Below are 16,940 nucleotides of genomic sequence, written 5' to 3' on the forward strand. Positions count from 1 at the left end.
TAGTTTAGTCTATAAAAGCTGGCAGGAATTTGACTTCCATTCCCAGCTTGGGAAAGCCACCAGAGCCACATCCAGCACACCGAATGTGAAAGCAATCATCAGAGCCATGCAGAATAGCTAGGCATTTCAAAGCTTTATGAATTGTCTCTTTCCAAAGTCATATACCATCCTCTGATAACTTCATTGGGGAGTGTGAAAGTATTTGGGAGGGGAGGAGAATGGGGGCAGCAGTAGCGTAGCTAGCAGGGTTCAGGGGAAGCAGCCACTTCCCCTCAGCAAGTTTTCAAAAAGCAGCACCTGCCAGGCCGGCACTGGCGGCAGCACGGCTGGAGGAGCCATGGGGGGCGGGGGCGGCAGGTGCGGAAGCGGTGCCTGCTGGGCCAGCGCTGGCGGCAGCACAGGCAGAGGAGCCATTGGGAGCCACAGGCGCGGCTGGAAGAGCAAGGGGGCCAGCTCCTCAGCCATCGCGCCCCACGCTCAGCCCTGGAGCGCACCCAATCCAGCAAGTCAGTGTGCTGACATAGTTCCCTTTGTGTGCCCATGAACGTCAATGGGACTCTGTGCAGGGCAAGAGTCTACCTTTGGATTAGACGCTTAATGCGGAGGCTTTGGAACGGTCTTGTGCCCCAGGCAAATCTATTAAAATATGGTTGGGGGGGGAGGGGAGGAACTAGAGCCCATTCTGTGATGGGACAAACTCCTCTCCAACATGAGAACATGAGCAAGGCAACAAGATTGGGGACCTGCATTGCAAGTGGCTGAGGTTTCTCTGTCATCACTAGTTGGGAGCAGAGAAGATTTTGCTTTTGTTGTCGTTTCTCATTCCAGTCTGAGAGAGAGAGTGGCCAGCAAAATCTTAGGATGTGACCTCTTCCAAGAATCTTGTTAATGATTTGCTTTCAAGAAGACAGTGAGAATGGAAAGGCACCTTATCACACAGCATAAATATTGAGACACGCCAGTGATACTTCACAGTAATGGGCTAATTATTAATTGTTTTGGTACTTAATGTTGGATTATGATAGAAATCATTTGATACCAAATTATGTTAAAATTTGTACTGTAATTACTGCACTTGTAGAGGATTCACATTGTCATGCAGCATTTATTTTAAAGACTTGCATTAATTTTTAATCTTAACAGATACAGACCTTTGAATAGCCTGTATTCCTAAATATACTATATGCTCTAGGAAGTCCTTAACTATATCTTTCAGATCTAAGGTTGGAAGTAATTACAGTTTAGAAGAAACTTTCAATAATTCTTACATTGCTTGTTTACAGCTGCGATTTAGTTTAAAATAACTTGACCAATGCTCCTGAATATTCCTACGTGCATGTGGCAAGAGAGAACAGATGAACAAAATGTACAAAATCCTGGAAGCTTGTGCCCTCTGATACTTCTTGTTAACCTACAATAATTACCAAACCTTGGGACGTGCAGCAGGTGGGATTTTGTAAAGCACCTGAGTGACTTTGGAGCACAAGCTCCCCATTGAAAGTCAGTAGGATCTGTGCTTTTCCCTCCATGATATTGTGTGGATCTATTTCCCTCCTCCCCTGCAAATGGCCCTGTATAACTGAGCTTTCCATAGCAACTTGGTGTGAGCTTGTGAAATAATTTTTCTGGGTTAATCCAAAATTAACTGCCCCACTCAGCCCTATGCATAGTAGTCTGGCCTTATGATTTGGGGTTGATCAGTAACACACCTCCGTTTGGACTCCCTGAAAATAACTAATCTTCTCGCACTCACTTGGGGTGTCTTGGCTGTCTCTGTTCCCATGGCTGTGATGCAAAGCAAGGCCAAACTATTCAAACTTGGATATTCATATTTAGGTAACTAAATAAGTGCCCTGTTTTTCAGAGGAGCCGAGAACCTGCGGCTGCCCATTGAATGCAGGAGTACCATAGGTGCTCAGAAACTTGGAAAATCACTTTCAAAATCTTGGGCCCAAATACCCAGGTCTACATATTTGCTTGTGTTTGTTATTGCTATTATAGAATGGGAGTTGAGACAAAGAGGTAGCGCTCTTAAGGGCAATTATTTACAGTTCTTCTGGTTCGTGTAGCTGGACTTTGTCTTTAATACCAACTAAGCATGTTTTTGTTATCACCCAGAACGTCAGGCTTGTCTTATTGATTAGGTTGTATCCGTCACTGGGTGACTGATCCCTTTAAGTGGGAGACTTCCCCAGCTCTATATGTGACTAAGCTGCTTCCCAGCTCAGGCTGTGGTGCTAGGGGTTGGCATCAGGGGCGGCTCTAGGCACCAGCAAAACAAGCTGGTGCCTAGGGCGGCAAAATCTAGGGGGCGGCAAAAGGCTGGGGCCACAGCTCATCCTGCCGCTGCGAGCCGAGGAGCGGCCCGTCCCCTGCCGCCGGGGGGGGGCGGCAGGCTGGGCCGGCGGACCTGTGGGAGGTCCACCGGAGCCCCGGGACGACTGGACCTGCCGCAGGCATGACTGCAGAGGGGGCGCTCGTCCCGCGGCTCGGCTGCACCTCCCGCAGGCATGACTGCGGCAGCTCAAGCGGAGCCGCCGGACCCGCAAACTGTCCGCAGCCGCGGGAGGTCCAGCCGAGCCACGCGGGACCAGCGGTCCCTCTGCAGTCATGCCCGTGGGAGGTCCGCTGCTCCCGCGGCTCCAGGGCGCCTCCCACGCATGACTGCTTGGGGCAGCCAAAAAGGTAGAGCCACCCCTGGTTGGCATGTGGGTGGTGTCAAGTGATGGCCTGAAGAGCACCTGGTCTTTCAAAAGCTGGAAAGAGCTCTGCTGAGCTGGAGAACTGCTGGGAGTAGATAGTGTCCTGCAGGGAGCCCTGCAACAGGGAAAAGCACCCAGTTCTGAGGTGTGTCTCAGGCTCGGGGAATGAACACGGCAGAGAGCAGTAAAGCTTCTGTAGGAGTCCTTGGTCAGCTACTCCTGGGGGAATTCTGCATCAATAAATTAAAAATTCTGCGCATAATATTTTAAAGTTCTGCATATTTTATTTGTCAAAATAACGCAGTATAATGATTCTGGTTTCAATTATTTAGGTAATTTATTTAAGGTACAATACAATGAATGGAGAACGGGAGTGGGCAGCATTGGAGGAAATCCCCAAACCTAATCCCTTGCCTAATAGTAATGTAGCTAGGTTTGACCCTTTTATTTCTAGTTATTAGTCAAAAAAATATATGCAGCCATATGCTTGGTGTTACATTATAGGCAACTGAAGAGCAAATGAGGGCTGTTTTATACTCCTGGAGAATTCACAAAGACAATGGGAACAATTCACTAAGCGGGCAGTCTGCTACATTCTGCTCTGCCTGAGGGGACGGCCTGCACCACACCTACCTCCTTAGACACACCCTGAAGCCCTGCCCCTCCATGCCGAGTGTGCCGTAATAGTGAGCGAGAGGGACAGAGTGTCTCTCTCTCTCTCTCATGCACGACTGCCCACCCCTTCACATACCCCTGGTGGTGATTTACATCTCTAATAGCTGCTCCGGGTGCCTGAACTGACCTGCCTGTACTTCCAGGGAGGGGCACGTGACTGCTCTTGTGGCTTCACTTTGCTCCCCCATCAGAAGTCACTTTTCTGTGGGGAAGCAAAGAAATCTGTGGAGGACTTGAATTCTGCGCAGTGCACACACAGTGATGCAGAATTCCCCCAGGAGTAGTCAGGGAACAGACCTAGAAGGGGGCTGAGAGAAAAGAGGGAAAAGCCTTTGGGAACTGAAGCTCATGTTGGGCAGAGGAACCTTATTTTGGTATTTTGCCTCAGTTTTCTGTTTACCTAATAAATTGTCCCCTGAGGCAAGGGCCTGAAATAGACTTGGATGCGATATTGATTCCTTCCTTAGCTGCTGAGAACCCACAAGATTACACTGTTGATGACAACAGACAAACAAACACCTACGTTGAGAGAATGATACTTTTGCAATGTGAAGCTCTCAAGTCAGAAAATGCTAAAGTGAAGTTTGCATGTGCATGCTTAACTTTGCCCCCCCAATGTATGCATTGGGATGATCTTCAATTACACTTCATAATACCATTTCCCCCAAAATGCAGTAGAATTTCTACATTAAAAATGAAAAGTTTCCAGACACTAGGGTGGTGAGTGTATACTTTCCTTCCAGAACATTAGCATTAAAAAAAGAAACCCTATCTCAGACTTTCAGGGAATGCAAAGTTAAGTTTTGCATCTCCACAGCAAGCTTCAGAGTAGCATTCAAGTAACAGTCTTAGCTCCTCCCCATCAGAGTTGAGTTGTGACTATAGAAGTCATCCACTGATTTTAAAAGTATTGCAAGATATTATTTTGCTGTTCAGCTGAAGAAAATCTTTCAGCCACATCCTCAGCTGGTGGAGCTTCACCTAACTTACACCATCTGAGGAGTCCTATTTTGTGTCCAGTTGGCCATCTTTAAGCAAAAAACCAACAAAGTGGTGGTGAAACTGTTGACTTTGTTTATGGGCTCCTTGTCCAAATCTTGATTATGAATCTTTGGCCTAGAAGTTTGCTTGAAATGATCTGTTGGTAAATAACAGCATGGTAAAGTCCACAGCGTATAACTGTAGGCATCTGCATTTTTGTGAGTTGGTTGGAAAAGCTTAGCTGGAAGGCAGAAGTGAAATGAAAATGTTTGTGAATTGTTTTCTGGCTACGTTCTAGTAAAGTTTCACACGTAATGAGCAAAGGAATGGCACAGTGGGCTCTTTCTGTTTTGATGGATTACTTAGCCATGTATGCAGGGTGTCTTAAATAATGTAAGCCACCTTAAGAAAATATATAATTGTGTGTAATTTGTTGTTTAAGAATACACAAAGCTTTTTCCGTTTGAACTTCTAACTCCTGAAAAAGGGAACAGAGCACAGGCTTTGAAAGTGGTTTGCCCTGTGTGCACAGTGACAGAATGTGTAAAGCTAGTATTTTGGATGTGTGTATGGAAAGCGACCCTGTGATGGAGAGTGTTTTGAACTAAGCTTGTTACAGCTAATCTTCAGTGAGCCCAGTTTGTACTGTAGCATTATAGTCACTTTACTTGACTTTCCTGGTGACAGTTCAGTGTAATGAGATGCTGCTTTTTGTTCTCATTTGGTTTCCCAAATCTGAGTTTTGGCTTTTGTTGTGACTTGATTATTGGTTTGTCCAGGCTTAACTGTGTTTCCTGGGTTTCTAACTTCTCTTTGTTTTACCTTGTCCTTCCTGAAAGGTATATGGTCGCTCTTTTTCAACCCCCGAGTGGCTAGTCAAATTTCAGGGTCCTGGGGATATTCCAGCTGGAAGTAGAGATTGATGGAGTCTGGTATTTTCTTTGATGCAATCTGGTTTATTCACAAGGAATGTGCAAAGTCCTGTTCCTCTGAATGCTGGAGGAACCAAAACCAAAAAAGGACGAGTGTCTAATACAGACCTATATTGGTATAACCTTGTCACTCAGGGGTGTGAAAAATCCATACCTCTGAGCCACAAAGTTATACTGACCTAGCTGCCCATGAAGACAGCACTGTGTCGATCAGAGAGCTTTTCCCATCCACATAGCTACTACCTCTCAGGGAGGTGGATTAACTATACCAACGGGAGAAGCTCTTCCATTGGCACAACAGCGTCTTCACTAGAGCACTACAGCAGTCCAGCTGTGCCGCTGTAGCACTGTACATGAAGACACCCTTAGCTTCCCAGCCCGAAGCCTGATTAGCCAACAGACTGAAAAGCGCTCTCCCCAGGTTCACGCTGTGCTCACAGGCTCCTGCTTGGTTTGTTTGCTTTTTGCCTCGGCCTCTCTTTCTGTTCCCAGTTTGTGTGTTCTCTCACACATCCACACGCCTGGCGGAAGACCCAGTGGAGCCCCCTGCACACCTGGTATTTCTGGGAAGATTCAGTTAGGCCTTGTTTGTCCCCTGAAGTGTTCCTTACAACTATCTGAAGTGGAAGGCATGTTCACGCATTGGTTTGAATGAGGTTTTAACTAAACCCGTACCAAGGTTTCGCCTAGCTCATAACAATGTCCTCAAAATACAGATACATACATTGGAGTGAAGCTCCTCTTATGTCAACTTCCTCCTCTGGGAAGTATCAACATTTTTTTTTTGAGTGGGGAGTTTTTCTTCTAAGAAGTCCCAAAGTCTGCAGAAAATGATCAGTGTTCCTGAAGATTGTAGGAAGCTGCCCTAATCTAGTACCTTAGGAAGTGCTGGTGTGTCAGTGGGAAGGATACGCCCCCTTGTTCATCTGACTCTAAAGTCGTCTGTTAATTTCAGTCCCTGTCCATCTCCTAAAGTCGCCTGGTTGAACTCTGTGGACCCTCAGGGTCAGGACTTCTGTCATACAGAATGCACCAGACGCTTTGGAGTGTGGGTCCTCTCCTGTCAACTTCCTAATGATAGCAGGATTGGGCTATTCTCCAATGATCTGCAAGAGGTAAGGTTGCCAAAGGGGAGCAAAATATACCACTTTAACTACCAGATGCTGTTAGATGCTCATGTAGCTGCTATGACCCTCTGTATCTGGCTGGGAGATAATGTCTCTCCTCCCCTTTCTCCTGGAATGGATTGCACCTCTATCGTCAGTACCTTTCTCATTTCGTGGTTAGATTACTGCAATGTGTTCACCAGTGGCTACACCAATTAACCCAGGAACTGAATCTTGTGCAGCAAGACGCCACAGCCTGCTTGTTAAACAGCATACTTTTACCATGAACATACAATAGCTGTACTCTGGATATGCACAGGCTGCCTGTGGGTTTCTTAGTAGATTTCAGTGTCTTAGTTTTTGACCGATAAAACTGTAAATGGCGTGGGTCATGCCTACCTGCTACACTGCCTCTCTCTTCCTCTGCCATACTATTGAGCTAGAGCATCCCTCATGCCATCCAAAAATGTTGTCCATCATTAACAAATTCAGAACATACCTAGTCTGGGGTCTCCAAACTGAGGCTGCCCTTTTAGCTGGGGACAACTTTCAACCAATACAATCTGGAGTCCAGGGCATCTCTATGTTGCATTGTCAAACTTAGCTGAATTTAGCTAACAAGCTACCAAAATTACCCACTTGAGTAGAAACACAGGAGAGGAAATTTCATCCCTAAAAAAGTTTACGAGAGACTGAAAGAGGGAGTTGCACTTACTGCTTATCTGCCTCAGTTTCCCATTTGTATAATAGGGACAATAATATTTTCCTAATTGACAGGGGTATTGCAAGCCGAAATCCGAGCATTCCTGGAAGGGACTCAGATGCTATGGTGTTGGGTTTTCTGAGTTATAGGAGGAGACCACTGAGTTATAAACTGCTGGGTTCAGCGTAGTGTTTCAGGAGGACTGGCTTTACTGGGCTTCAATGTGAACAGCTCCAGATTAAAAAATAAATAAATTACAATTTTCACAAATCTAATATACCTCTATCCTGATATAACGCTGTCCTTGGGAGCCAAAAAATCTTACCGCGTTATAGGTGAAACCGCGTTATATTGAACTTGCTTTGATCCGCTGGAGTGCGCCCCCCCCTCCCGGAGTGCTGCTTCACCGCGTTATATCTGAATTCATGTTCTATTGGGTTGTGCTATAACGGGGTAGAGGTGTAGTTTAGGTTCAAGGAAACTACAAGCTGAATATCGGTTTCCTTTTCTTTTGTCCCCCCCGTCCCCTCCCACCCACAAACTCTCCTCCAAATTTCGGCACTAGGCAGTATTGGGCACTCAGTCCTGGCTGGCTGCAGCTGTTGTTTGACTTTGCAGTGATGGGAAAAGCCATTGCTTTAGTCACTGTATTCATTTTGTTCCCTATTTTTGTCTCTCCTCCCCTAATGGATTGGGGAGCCTGTCATTTTCTCAGGATTAATTTACCCAGTCAAGGTGCAAAACATCTGTTGTGCAATTCTTCAGTTTTTAAAGCCAGTAAAAACACGTCCGTCAACAAATCTTAATTTTCCAGTAAAAACTCAAAAACCTCCTGAGGTGTTAACCCTTAGGGGTAAAAGCCACAAACCAGTTTGGCCTAGCTAATCACATTCATCTCCTTAGCCAGTCTGGGGAAAGGATTCCTATGGTTAAAACCCCACACTGTTTTATTTACTAACACAATAAGGGAACAATCCAACAAAAAATGGGTTCTGGTTTTTTTAAAGCCTGATCTCTTGTTTTTTTGTGTTTTTTGGTTTTATTTTTAAAGGACGTGACCCTTTCACATAAATCCTTTTTTTACTTTCCTATTTTTTCCCACTCAATAATAGTCCCACTGTGGATTGCATGAGACAGCAAACAAATAATACTTTTTAACCACCACCCACAATAATTGCTTTTTCAGTAAACATGTGATTCTCTTATTAGTGTTATAATGAAAGGACTATCCGCCCACTCCCAGGAGAAAAGGCAAACCAGCATTGGATCAGATGCTTACAAAAGACAATAGTGAACAAATAGTCTGCAATTAATAAGCTTTCAGTTTCTGCTGAGTAAGTCAACCTTGTCCTGGATTGGTACAGAGAGTCTGAACTAGAACTCCAGGATGGTCTGCTGTTCACTAACGAGGGGCTGTAAATTCTTGCACAGGAGCAAATTCTCCACATCAAATGTGATGGTGCACACTCGCCCACAAAACCAGAATAGAAAGGCATTGTGAACTGGTTCCAGGTCTGTTTGACTGCTCTTAAGCAGTCATGTAGTAGCTTGAAAAGACACTGAGGGAGGGGAGAAAAACTTCCTCCTGTTTCTTTGGGCAAACTATTCCACAGCCTAAAAGATCTCACTGGCTGGAAGTCCAGTCATTTGGGATATTTAAAATTGGACTGGACAAAGTACTAGCAAATATAGAAACAGAATTATCCTAAATTAGCAGGAAGATGTCATGGATGACATAATAAAGTTGGAAAAGACCAGTTATCTGTGACTTCCTGATGATCTCTGCCTAACGGTATGACAAGGCAAGGACAAAACTCTCTGGGTCTCTATTCTTTGGAGTGAAATCTTACAAACATTTGATAGTAAAATTCTGCACTCTCCTAAAAAGCAAGAGTCCTGCGGCACCTTATAGACTAACAGACGTAGTGGAGCATGAGCTTTCGTGGGTGAATACCCACTTCGTCATACTCCACTCTCCTAGTAGTCTTTAGGACATGACAGAACAGATTCTCCATGTATACACCAGCTGAAGAACTCACCCAAACTCTGTAAGGCTGGCACTTCTGGGCAGGAGAATCCCAGTCCCATGAAATGGATTACAGAGAGAGATCCAGGATACCTGGGGTGTCCCACCGTGTATTGCACTGCAATTGCTATGCACATGTGCACTTCCCAATAATAAAACGGAAATTATAAACAAGACCAATTTTCATGAATATATGAGAATGCTTATTTCATGTATCCTGTAGGACATCATTGAGATGACCTAGGAAATACTAGCTCATAAAAACCGTTGAGTATGTATAACACAAAATGCATGTACAGTAACCTGAAAGCATCAAGAATTCAATTCTAATAGAATCATTTACCACTGTGAAATGAAATTATTTTTTCTTGTTTTTATATTAGGTTCCAAAGAATCCAAGGTCTCAACCAGAGAACAGTTTGTTTAGTTTATATTTGTTCTCTTACAAACTTTGAAATGAAAATGTCTAGCTGCTGGAGTCAGAACAATCACAGGAAAAATAAAGAGCAATAAGTGATTTAAGATGCTCTTGAGGCTGATTCTCAGTATTATTTCTTAGTTACATAGATAAGATTTTTTTGCTCTTTTTGTTTGTGGATAATTATTTTTAAATCCTACTGGAGTTTTACTTTTTGATAGCTTGCTATGGTTTGTAATAAGGATAGAATTCCTGTGTATGGACAGTTCTATGGTGCTTATTGCATAGCACCTTGTTCTCTCTCTGTGGATTTTATCCTCTTAACATTGCTGAGGGGCAGGGAAAAGTATATATTACCATTTTACATGTGGGAAATTGAGGCACAGAGACTGACTGGGATTTTCTAAGGGATTTAGGTGCCCAATTCCCATTGAAAGTAGGCATCCAATTCCTATTTAACTTCCAGCCTAAGTGACACAAGAACCCCACAGCAAAGCCAGGAATGGAATATACATGTCCAGAGCCCTACTCAGACATTTTAACCAGAAAGATGATCATGTAATAGATTATCATTATTACCAGTACTTAGTTGATTTCTAGAGGAGCAGGAGCAGAGTGCACGACAAAATCTGAACAAAAACTAAATCCATATTCTCAGAAATAAGCCATTCAAAAAAATTACACTGGACCAAAGGAAATAACACAGAAAGGCAAGTGAGACTGGAAAAAGGGAGTCCAAAATGATCAGATACGCGACAAGCCACCCTGAACAGAAAAGTGTGGAAGTGAGAAACAGAAACTCTTATGCAGCCATCACCCTGCAAAGTGGGGTTAATCTAACATTTAATTTGTTTCACCACTAGGTGGCCATATTGCTCATTACTCACTTTAATCCTATATCTGTTTTGTCTGTCCTTAGGCCTGAGCCCACTCAGATTGAAGTCAATGGCAAGCCTCTATTTCAGTAGAGTTACTTGTGTAGCCAACCCACCATATTTGGTAAAATTATTTGCTTAAAACCCCAGCTCCTGGAATCCTGTGACTCCATCATTTGTTTAAAAACAGTGTTTAGCCATCATAGTAGCAGAGAAAAGCTGGAAAACGGTATTACTTATTGTATTATTGTAGCAGCTAGGCGTCCCGATTGTAGATCAGGACCCCATTGTGCTAGGGGCTGTACAAAAATAAAACAAAGAAGACTGTTCCTGACCTGTGTGCACCCTGGAGGCTCAAAAGGCAAATAGCCCCAATCTTTAAATTAAAAAAAAAATTAATGATTTTTCAGGGACTGATTCATGATTTTTGAACACTTATGGTTGGCAGTACTGAGTTATGCTGGTGTGAAACTGAAGTCAAGCAGTGAATTGGGCCCAGAGTTTACATGCACTCAGTGTGGCATTCTGTCCCCCTAGTGGTGCTTGGATCACATAGAGAAAGTGATGAGGCTGCTCTAGTCTTGGGTAAAAAAGCTGGATCTTTTAGCACAGGCAGTAGAGGCTTATGCTTTAAGATTCAGAGATCTAAGATTTGATCTCTGTGGCCATTGACCCACCATAAGGCACAATATTAAGAGATGCTTCTAAAGCTGGGTGCTTGGGGAAGGATTTGAGCTGTAATCACTGAGAAGAATGAAGCTTCTCTATAGGAAAAATTTTTGTGAACTTCTGGCTACACTTTTGCTATAGCCAGCATCCTTACACATAGTTGAAAGTAGGCAATAATAATAAACAACCTAGTGACTTTTTCAAATTAAACTTGCTATGCTCTTCTTCTTTCTTGCCATTTCCCTATTTGCAGTCAGCAGCTTGTATAGCCTTTTTCCAAAACTCATGATGATATGCCAGCCTACCGTGCAGACTGATCTTTCTGAGGTCCACTGATATCCGGGCCATGCATCTAGTCTTTGGTCTTCCTCTTGGTCTTCTTTCATCCATAATCATTGCAAGAGCCATCCTACCAACATAACTCTCCAGTCTCCACTGGATATGCTCATACCAACATAGCCAAGCCTCTCTCAACTTATCTTCAATTGGAGCAACCCTCATTAGGCCCATTGCAACCTCATTTCATTTCCTATCATGGAGTATCCAACCATTTGCGTATCTCAATGTCTTCATTTCCATGGTGGACAACATACTCCTTTCCTTTCTTGTGGCTGGCTGAGTCTTTGTTCCATACATTAAGATGGGTCAAATTGGAGTTTTTACTTTATTTGCATCTTTTTGTCACAGAGAACTGAGGTCATCTCCTGCCATTTGCACCACTCAGCTATAGTACAAAGTCCGACATCTCTCAGAAGGGCACCATCATTAAACCCCATTGCTCCTAGGCAGTTAAATTCTTCTAAGTTTTCTGCCTGCGATGTCCTTTATGGTGAGTCATCCTCCGTCGATTATCATAGCCTTGGTCTTACCAGTGGAGCCCAGACTGCTTAAAACTATGTTGTCACTGTTCAACGTTGACTTGCAGGGTATTGCACTCTTCCACACACATCACTAAGTCCTCAGTGAACAGCATGTTCCAAGGCAGCTTCCTTCATACAGTCTCACTTGTCACATCCATGACAACCGCAAACAAAAAAGGCCTCAGTGCTGACTCCTGATATAGGCCAACATTCACTGGAAATTCTTTACTTATAGCCACATTTAGTTTTGATTGCGGTAGTCATTCCATCATACCTATCCTGGATAAGACAGACAGACATCCTTCTGACACACCTCTCTGTTGCAAACTCCATCAAACTAGTTCTCTTCGTACATGATTGTATGCCTTCTCCAGGTCCCCAAAGGCCATACTCAGTTGCTGTCCCTTTTCTCTGAACTTCTTCATGAGGATTCATAGCACAAATATGGCATCAGTTTGTGCTCCTTCCCAGCATCAATCCACACTGACCCTTCTAAATTTCAAACGTTCCACACAGATGCTTTTCAATAATCTTCTATGAAACTTGTGATGCTGTTTGTGAAAATTCAAGATGGTTTCTTGGACCATTCCAACAAAATTTCAGTGACTAGTGATTTGCCTCCTCTACTCTAGTTTGAAAGGACACCACTTCTGCTTCTTATCAAGGTTCTTCAAAGAAGATAGTGTATATTAGCCAACCATGGATGCATGATGGTAGGTGTTTGAAATATTGTCAGCATAATCAATGTTGACTATTCTGTGCTAGCAAAACCAGATGACACACAAGATGAGCGATCTGTAGAGGAAAGTCCCAGCATACTCCTATGCAAAACACACACGTATTCACTAACATAGATACACATGATTTAAGATGCTAGAAAGGAGGTTTGAACATCTGGTCACTTCATTTCAGTATTTCTTAATTTATAAGGATATGAAAATTTGAACATGATATTTTAGAAAGTTACCAATCTGATCAGACTCTCATTCCTCTTGAATGAACATTGTTCTTGTGAATATGGTATGAAACAATTATTGTATCAGCTGTGCCTGTGGCTCATTAGCAATGTACATTTCTAAGTTGAAAATCTAGTTCATTTATGACATCAAACTCAGTGCATGGGTCACAAACTCTTTGCTACTGCCTAATTCAGAAGGCTGCATGAGAGAAGTGCTGTATCTGCAGGAAAGAAATGTCTCCCAAATATTATATATGTACGTTTGAAGAGAGGAAGTGACTTTATTTTAAAATTTGAAACCTTTGATCATGTCTAACCATTTTGCATACTATATATTGTCTAGTTTGAAGCTTACTTTCACTTCTGCCTTTTCTGTTTTGAGACTAGGCTGACTAAAGGGGCAGCAATCTGTACTCCGCTAGGAGCAGAGTTGATCATGTTTGGCTAAGTTAAAAACCAAGTGAAGCTTTGCTGTAGAGGCTACTTGATTAGACAAGCTGAAGTGAGGAGAGATGGTTCTGGTCTGGATGAAATGAAGTGTCCAGAAAGTGTTAAAGTCTAAATGGGTCAAAGGATCAGGATGACCTGATTAATCAAGGTGAGCAGCACTAGCTTACATTGGTTATGACCGCAGTAAAGGATGTCCACAAATGAGTCTTTTTCTCATCAGTGAAGCTGTGGGTTCTGGCTCCTTTGGCGTGTGTGTGTGTGTCCGCAACTGCAGCACCAGCATCCTGAGAATGGTGCACTGAGGAGTTTGGTGATGACAGGGCTGATGTAGGCAGACTGTATCAGCATTAAGCAGTGTTCTTTATGGTCACTGCGAAAGGATACCATGTGTTCAAGCCCTAGAAGGTGCCCAGTGTGGGTGGGGCCATTGCCAGGACCTCAATCTACTTAGCTCCACTGGCTTGGGGCCATGAAGCAGTGCTGAGCATGTTAGCAAGCCCTCCCGCTATCTTTGCATTCAGGGAGTGCTAGCAGCAGCACTCTCTCCAATTTCTGTGTGGGGATGCTGGAGCTGAGAAAGAGGCTCCCTATGCCCACTCACCTTCCCTTCTCTCCCTGTCCCCAGTTACATGAGACAAAACCTTAAAGTAACTCGATAGTTGTGCAGCTTATGGAGTTAAGAGAATTATCATGTCCTATTTGAGACCTGTAAGCAGACGTTAGTTCCAACCTTTAAAGGAAGAAGCCAGAGCCTTATTACATAGCATACAGGTTTAGAGCCAAGCGTAGCATGGGAGGATTCTGTGCAAACTTGTTGCCACAGCTCTGACAAGTGTCCTCAGAGCTGACCTGCAATTCCTTCCCTCTAGCAGTTCCTGAGCAGAGACTCACATTGTGCCATGTAGGTGGTAGTCTACAGAAAACCTCTACAGAGGAGCAGGGTGAGACACTAAACTCTAACCCAGTTTTTGTCAGATGGATGGATAAAGAATTGACTCTGCCACCTCCACTCTCAGAATACATGTAGTAATTAAATTTTAGATTAAAAGGTAAAATAAAATCATTGCTACATGGAAGACTGAAAAGAGCAAGTCAAAGCAGACAGAGAGTTTCCCTATCCCTGAAGATTTTTTTCTTTATAAAATAAAGAGAAATGGATCCAATGGTTACACTGGAAGCTCAGATTTCTGGGTGTCTGTTTCTGCTCTGTCACTGATCTGGGACAAGTAACTGAACCTTTGTGCCTCAGTTTTCCCATTCTGTAAAATGGGGATAATAAAACCAATAATATTTGTGTTTGGCTCCTTGTGGATGTTGTCAAGCTTAATCCACTAATGGTCATTAAAGACTTGGAGATCCTTGGATACAAGTGTCTATAAAAGTGCTAGTCTATACACTTACGAAACAGTATTTTAAAAGCTGCCATTTAATGCCACGTTCACCTGTGTATCTTGTAGCTAAATAGGAATCTCAGACTTCTCACGACCAAACCTTCTGGATCAGTTCATCTTGTCTCAGGCAGAATTTTATTATTTCTATGGCAGGAACTTGTGCTCCGACCCCATCTTTGCCCCATTACAAAATTAAACCAAACTAGAAAGGAGAATTCTGTGACTCAGAATAGTCAACTGGGGAATCATTAGCTCCCGTTTAGGGTTTATAGCTTTAGGGTTTGTAGCCTAATTCTTTCCTTTGAGTTAATTAAAATATGTTTGAATGTGACAGACATTTCAAAATCTCCCTGCTATCCAGCAGGAAGGGTAATTTTTTTTTTGTCATCCTCCATCAAGTACAGAGGCTCAGAGCTCTGAAGAATTTTACTACAATGCTGCAAGGTTGTTTACCTTAGCTCCTTCACAAAAGATAATCCAACAAATTACATTAATTATAAACCAATATGTTCTGTTCAATTCCCTCATGAGCCAAACCTGGGTATGAGCATCTGCTCTTATTTTCTGAGCTGGGTTTTGAGGACAAGATTCACAACAATGCTCAATCCATAATTAACAGAAAAATTAAAGATGCAACATCCCTTGCATCCTGCTTTTTGAAACAGTATGTTTCAAAAGATACATGCACTGTCCTGGCAGTTTTTATTCAACATAAAAAAAATAGAATAATACTCTATTGTTACCCCTGGTGAGTTTTTGTTTGTTTAAAATATTTACATTTGTGTTAGGCATAAAATAAACATGAAAATATTTTCCATAAGAAAAAAATGAATCATAATTTCCCAGTGTGCTACATATTTTTTCTTTTCAAGTGTGTTTCTCTGCCCACCCTCCCTTCGGCGATGACCTCTTTTCATAAAATGTGGCTTATTCTGTATTAAACATATTGTTCTCTTTATGAAAAAAAGGACTGTTTGAGATTCTTATTTTTTTTTTTTAGGGGGGCATATTTTTCACTTTCATTTCATAACAGGAAACAAAAGAGAATGTGATGATTTGATCTGGTTACCCAAGAAATATTCATTAATAAAAATCCCATTAGTGTGATGCCAAGTTCTCTTAGCTGTTTACCATAAACATATTTATGCAACCATACTCCAGACCTGTGTTTAAGAAGGAAGGAATAGTGGCCGTGTGATTAAGGCACTAGACTGGCTTTTGAGATCTGAGTTCAATTTGCACCTGGGCTTTCAGACTTCGGACAAGTCATTTAATTTCTGTGGCTCATTTATTTCTTCCATCCTCTGTCTTGCTTATTAGAATGTAAAGTCTTCAGGGCAGGGGCTATCTGTATGCACGCTGCTTAGCACGACGGGGCCCCAGGCTCTGCTGAGGTCTCTAGATGCTACCGTAATAAGAATAATATGTGCGTGTATACACCACACAGTATGTAATGAACCTCGCAACTCTCCAGATACAGAACCAAATTCTGTGCTGATGTAAGGGGAATCACAGGGTGCAAATCAATGCCAAATTAGACCGAGATAATATACTTGGCGCAAGTTGTCATTGTTTAATGGGTTGCTGCTATCAGGTTCTCTATCATGGAGGAACAGAACTTCCTGTTAAGTCAAGGTCTTTTCTGTGAGTTTCCACAGTTTTGCATGTAACAAACAATAGTCTTAACAGTGTGCCATAGCTGTTGACTGGCTGAGAGACCACTGCAGAGTCCATTTTTGTTAGTTATCTGAGATCTCACCTTTGCCAAGCAGTCAAGTCTATTTTACGGCTAATGGATTTGAAAATCCAGGGACAGTCCTATTCCAGCCACATTACTTGTGCCACCAAATTGTGTAACAGCCTATGCGGGCTTGTTTGTTCTGCAATACATCCAAGCCTTGTTTTAATGAATAAACAATTGACAATGAAACAATAGGAATTCATTTACCAAAAATATCATGGGAAAACTTAATGTGTGGGGAAATGTTTCTTCAGGAGAAAAAGCTGCCATTTTTTGAAAGCAACATTACTGGCTATTTAACCCCTTGAAGATAAAAGAGCTCCTGATTCTCACCTGTGGCAGTTGTCCCATTGGGGCTGCAGAACTAATCAGGTTCTGCTGGGAAGGGTGTGTGGAGGACATTCACTTACACACCTTCTGACTTCTCCAATAAATGATGCAAAGATCTAGCCA

General features: G+C 42.8%; 1 long non-coding RNA gene across 4 annotated transcripts in view; it reads left to right on the forward strand.

Annotated features, from left to right (window-relative positions):
• LOC120374902 overlaps positions 1–16,940 on the forward strand; it is a 172,970-nt gene that overhangs the window by 98,217 nt on the left and 57,813 nt on the right. The window contains exon 3 of one of the 4 annotated variants that reach the window (XR_005586325.1): positions 9,509–9,634. The exons of 2 other annotated variants lie outside the window; for them this stretch is intronic. This is a non-coding gene — a long non-coding RNA (uncharacterized LOC120374902). Of the gene's footprint in view, positions 1–9,508; positions 9,635–16,940 lie in introns of those variants that run through there. One more of the 4 variants, XR_005586326.1, reaches the window with a different exon arrangement.

This window comes from Mauremys reevesii, linkage group 11 (genome assembly GCF_016161935.1).
Source record: "Mauremys reevesii isolate NIE-2019 linkage group 11, ASM1616193v1, whole genome shotgun sequence".
In the NCBI taxonomy this organism is placed as follows: Eukaryota; Metazoa; Chordata; order Testudines; family Geoemydidae; genus Mauremys; species Mauremys reevesii.